The sequence below is a fragment of the Perna viridis genome, chromosome 1, assembly GCF_037379345.1.
Source record: "Perna viridis isolate PV_CMFRI_1.1 ecotype Kerala chromosome 1, ASM3737934v1, whole genome shotgun sequence".
Taxonomy (NCBI): Eukaryota; Metazoa; Mollusca; class Bivalvia; order Mytilida; family Mytilidae; genus Perna; species Perna viridis.
Window position 1 is genome coordinate 25,966,681 of NC_142445.1, and position 6,097 is coordinate 25,972,777.

The 6,097-nt window shown below is 34.9% G+C and overlaps 1 long non-coding RNA gene across 1 annotated transcript in view; it reads left to right on the top strand.

Moving 5' to 3' along the window:
* The window catches only part of LOC148627966 (uncharacterized), a 30,465-nt gene that overhangs the window by 16,739 nt on the left and 7,629 nt on the right, over positions 1-6,097 (top strand). The window lies entirely within an intron of this gene.

Below are 6,097 nucleotides of genomic sequence, written 5' to 3' on the forward strand. Positions count from 1 at the left end.
TGATGGGACCAAGGACTATTATTCCATCTTGGGGCTATGATGAGAATTTTGGGCCTTCTTGAGTACTATTAATTCTCAAAATATTCGGAAATTTTCTATATCCAACCCTGTTGTTGAGAAGAATATTAAAAGGGGGCCATTCCTTACTGCTTGTGTACCAAATTTGAGGTCAATGTCCATTAGTCCACCTTGAGATTAGGATAGGACTTTAGACCTACTTGACTATCAATTTCTAAGATATTGGAAATTTCCATATCTTCCTCTGTCGTTGAGAAAACCTTAAAACCCAAGGTCCATTAGTCCATTTTGGGACTGGGATTTGATTTTAGGCCTACTTGAGGGGTATCAACTACGAGGTCAGTGGCTGAGACCAAGGTCCATTAGTCCATCTTAGGAATGGGATGAGATTCTAGGCCGCTTATCTACCAAATTCAAGGTCGACGGATAGAACGAAGGAGTTTAAGTCCATCTTGGGACTATGATAAGAATTTTAAGTTATTTTGAGGACTATCAATTCCCAAAATGTTGGGAAGTTTCCATATCTTCAGTCATTGAGAAAAATATTAAGAAGGGGCCCTTCCTTACCGCTTATGTACACAATTTGAGGCCAGTGACTGTGATCAACATATTTTAGTCTGCCTTGGGATGGGATAGGATTTTAGGCCTATTTAAGGACTATCAAAATAAGGGGAATGTCCATACCTTCCGTTGTAGTTGAGAAAATTTTAAAAAAAGCTCCCCCTTACCACTTATGTACCAATTTAGAGGTGGGTGACTGGAACCATGATCCATTAGTCCATCTTTTGACTTGAGTGAGATTTAAGGTCTACTTGAGGACCATCAATTCCTTAAATATTGGATTTTCAATAACCTCCCCTGTCACCGAGAAAATTTTAAAATGGGGGCTCCTTACTACTTATGCACCAACTTCGAGTTAGGTGACTGGGACCAAGGTCCATAAATGCATCTTAAGAATAGGATGAAATTTTAGGCCTACTTAAGGACTATCAGTTCCCGAAATTCCATACCTTTTTCTGTCGTTGGCAAAAAAATTTTAAACAAGGACCCCCCACAACACTGATGTTCCAACTTCAAGGTGGGTGTCTGGGACCAACGTCAATTAATCAATCTTGGGACAGAGATAAGATTTGGCCTACTTGAAGACTAACAATTCCCTAAATATTTGGAATATCCATATCTTCTTCTGTTGTTGAGGAAAAAAATAAACAGCGATTCCCCCTTACAGTCCTTAAACCGATTGGCGGAACGATTTGATGGAGATCGATCTGATCGCAGTTTTGTTATGTAAAATGACGTAAGATCTATTTAGAATGAAAGAAATGTAACATAATAGTATAAATTGATGATTAAATCTATAACATAATGTAAATATGTGTAAAATGGACAAAAATAAAAAAAAAACAAAAAAAACCCCAAAAAACTGTAAATTACATTGACCGCGCTAGCGCTGTGGTCATGTGATGCGATCACCAGTTCAATGGATCAATTTGATCGGTGATCTCTGACCGATCGCAATTTTTGTTGCACGGATCGGTTCAGGTACTGTACCACTGATGAACCAAATCCGAAGTGGGTGTGTGGGACCAAGATCCGTTAGTCCATTTTTAGAGAAGGATATTTTAGGCCTATTTGAAGAACATTACAAAAAGGAGGTCCATCTCACCACTTATGTACCAAATTCGAGGTGGGCCATCTTAGGACTGGGATGAGATTTTAGGCCTTCTTAAGAACTATCAATTCCCAACATTGTGGGAATTTCTATATCTTCCTCTGCCGTACAGAAAATTTTTAAAAGGGGCACCCCTTACCACTTATGTACCAAGTTCGAGGACGGTGAGTAGAAGCAGGGTGACTGGGACTATCTTGAAACTGGGATGAGATTTAAGGCTTACTTGAAGACTATTAATTCCTAATATATTGGGAATTTCCATATCTTTCTCTGTCGTTAAGAATTTTTTTATATAAGGGGGCCCCCTAACTACCTATGTACCAATGTTGGTGTCGGTAGATGGGACCAAGGTCCAAGAGTCCATCTTGGGACTTGGATGAGATTTGATGGAAGACTATCACTTGCCAAAAATATTCGGAATTTCCATATCTTCTGCTCATGTACAAACTTGGAGGTCAGTGGATGTAAATAATTTGTTACATGTAAACATTTGTACCATAAATGAACTGGCCATCCGATGCTAGTTTACATAAAAACAAACTACAATAAGAAGGCCTGATAACTTACATAACTTTTATTTCTACCTTTTTGTTAAATTATCATGGGAAATTCATGGTGTGTCAGACAGAAGGAGAAGTTTTCTCTTAGATTTTAGCACATATAAATCATGTACTACTATTTAACAAAACATTTTTTTGAAAATATTCATCGCTAAGCAATACAGGAAATCTAAACACCGAATTTCCGATTTTGTGTATGTAAATGTGCGATTTATCAATAACAATGTCAACAAATTCAAAAACAAAAACCAAACGTATTGTATCAAGTACCCCTATAACTGTAGAAATAAATAATGTTCTCTACCTTTCGAACTGTATCAAGTACCCCTATAACTGTAGAAACAAATACTATTCTCTATCTTTCGAACTGTATCAAATTCTCCTAATTACTGTAAAAATAAATTATATTCTCTACCTTTTCGCCAATTTTATATTCAATCTATTTGTTATAAGTAATTATAAATGCCAGCTTATGTACAATTTTTTTTATTTTGTATGTTATTTCTTTCAAAAATCTTCAGCTCTGACACTACTTGACCAATGGGAACCAAACTTGGTATGAATGTTCCTTGGAGTATCATGCATAGAACAGATATGGAGATTTTTTATCTGTCGAAAAGCATGGCCGCTGTTACTAAAAATAGAACATAGGGGGTCAGAAAATAGTTTTTTGCATATATCTTCAAAACAGGTAGTTTTAGCCTATTCTACAAGGAGTAAAAGTGTTCATCATGATGAGATCTATCTGCGGTTAAATTTTCATTTTAATCTATTAAGCCATGTTGGAGTTATTGCCTCTTTTCAAAGTTTTTTTGCTATTTTTAATGTCATTTCTTTCAAAAATCTTCTCCTCTGACACTATTTTACCAATTTAAACAAAACTCGGTATAAGTTTTCCTTGGGGTATCCTGCACAGAATTGAAGTGGGGTTTTTTGATCCGTCGAAAAACATGGCCACTGTTACTAAAAATGGAACATAGGGATCAAACAGTAGTTTTTAGCATATATCTCCAAAACCGGTAGGTTTAGCCAAATTCTTTCAATAGCTGGAATGATCCTTATTTTTAGGACTACAGATGTCTTCAGGCATAAAATTTGTCAAACGCCTTCTTATAAGAGTTATTGCCCTTGACAGGGGAAAATTACAGGTTTTTTCTACAGTTTTCACCCAATATCTTGAAAACTATGATAGATTTAAACTTTCATTTACTGAAATGATTCTTATGATAAGTCCTATCATAAGGCCTCGAAAATTATATATTAACCTTTGAAGAAATATAGAAAATAAGGGGTTAAATGTTATGTTATCGGAGAAACCAGAGCATAGAAACTGTACATATTTAATGAAATAGAATGTTTTAAAATTCTTTTTGCCACGTAACACTGGAATACTTATTTTGATTTCCGATGATCATATGTAAATATATAAAGTCAATAAAAATATATACAAATTTAATAACAATCACCATGCAAACTGAATCAAAATACCCCTGATTATTGTAAAAATAAATTCTATTTACTATCTATTGACGAAGGCTGTAGGTTACAGACCACCAATTCAACCAATGAGCATTTGGAACGTACGCAAAAATAGTCCTACGCAGAAATTACCCCTGTTCCTCATAGTGCTGTGAAAAAAGTTCTCATCTTATTTAAACAATTTAAACAGTTTCTGAAAGGGAAAACATTTCTGTACATTTTATAGGTGCATTTTGCTTCTTGTGATGTGAAGCCTAATCTCCGTAATGATTTTTAAATATACCCCTGTCTTGTGAAAACACTGGGATTTCCCATGCTATTTATAGACCCTTCACTTCCGGTGACCAGTACTGCACTGCAAGTCTGCTAACCCCACATGCCATTCTGAGGATTGTGAGCTGACATATGTAGAATCGTGCTGATATATAGTCCTCTGCAGGTTAAAGTTAAGGTAAAGTCCAGAGAAGCCATTGAATATTGTGAAATTAGCATAGAAGCCTATGGGAAGTGGAATTAGTGGTTTTTAGCCTGTATCCATACTCTATATTTAAGTTATTTTTACAATACATATGTAAACAACATTCGTACCATAAACTGGCCTTTCGATGCCAGCTTATGTACAAATTCCGCAAACTACAGAAAGCTGGCCTCGAAAATTATATATATCCTTATATCTACCTTCTTATTTAAGAAATATAGGATATTAAAGTCATGTTATCAGAGAAAAGAGAAGTTTTGGTAGTTATCAGCAAATAATTTCTTTTCCGTGAGAAAACTTTTTAATAAAATAGTTTACTTTTAATTTTCTTTGCCGCGTAACAAAGGAATATTTTACATCATATGTAATCATACATTTAAATACTAAAAAATCATCAACCAAGTTGATAACAATCACCATAAGAACTGGATAGGAGTACCCCTATTTCTTTGTAAAACTAAATTATAGTCACTAACGTTTAGTAGGACTGTGTCCATAATCAATATTTAAGTGCATATGTGAAGAACATTCGTACCATAAACTGGCCTTCCGATGCCAGCTAATGTACAGAAATCCGCAAACTACCGTAAGCTGATCTAGAAAATTATAATATCCTTTACATTTATCTTGTTGTTTAAGAAATATAGAAAGTAAGACGTTAAATGTCATGTTATCAGAGAAAAGTTTTTGTAGATTTAAGCACATATTTTCCATGAAAAACTTTTTAATTAAGTAGTTCATTTTTAAATTTTCTTTGCCATGTAACACAGGAATATTTTAGATTCGGATTCCTGAAATCGTATTTAAACATACATTTAAATAAATAAAAATATCAACTAATTTGACAACAATCACCATACGAACTGCATAGTAGTACCCCTCATTTTGGTAACAAATAAATTGTTTTCATTATCTTTTGGCAGGGACTGTAAACAGTAGCTGTTATTAAAGAAATATAGGAGATAAGAAGTTAAATGTCATGTTTTCGGAGAATACAGAGGCCTTTCTAGATATCAGCACATATTTTCGGTGAAAAACATTTTAATGAAGTAGTATCCCTAATTTTTGTAAAAATAAATTATTTTCACTATCTGTTGGCAGGGACTGTGTTCATATGCAATATTCAAGTTACTTGTTACAATATATATGTGAAGAACATTCGTACCATAAACTGGCCTTCCGATGCCAGCTAATGTGTCAGAAATCCGCAAACTACAGTAAGCTGGTCTCGAAAATTATATATCCTTTACATTTACCTTGTTGTTTAAGAAATATAGGAAATAAGGTGTTAAATGTCCTGTTTCCAGAGGTTTCACGCTATGTCTTACTAAGAATACCCCCAATGACTCATTTCATTAAAAGCTGGGAAAACGGAAACCCAATTCAAGTCGTCATGAGAATGCAATATACCAAATATCTATGCACCCCTCCAGTAGAAGCTGAGTAATCTGTTACGAAGCCTACCATCATGCAGCTACTAAAAATATACTAAATCGACCAGTACACAGGAAATAGATGAGCAACGAACCTGAAAATGGGAAACATGGTACAAGTCATCACGAGAAAGCAGTATACCAAATATCTAAGCAGTCCCTCCAGTAGGAGCAGAGACATCTGTTACAAAGGGTGTAACGGATGGATGGACTGGTGGACATGGTGATTGAAATGTAGTCCCCACTCTAATGAGTAACAGTACTGACCAAGAACTTAAGAAAGCTAGATTTGTGAATTGTATGTCAATGGAATACATAACCAGGTAAACACACCAGCACAAAACAAACGTTTTCCCAGGCAGGCAGTAAGAACATTGGAACAACAATAGACATAACAGAAAGTAGTACTGCTATAAGCACCAATGAAAGTCATTTGCAACAGAAACATTAAGAATTA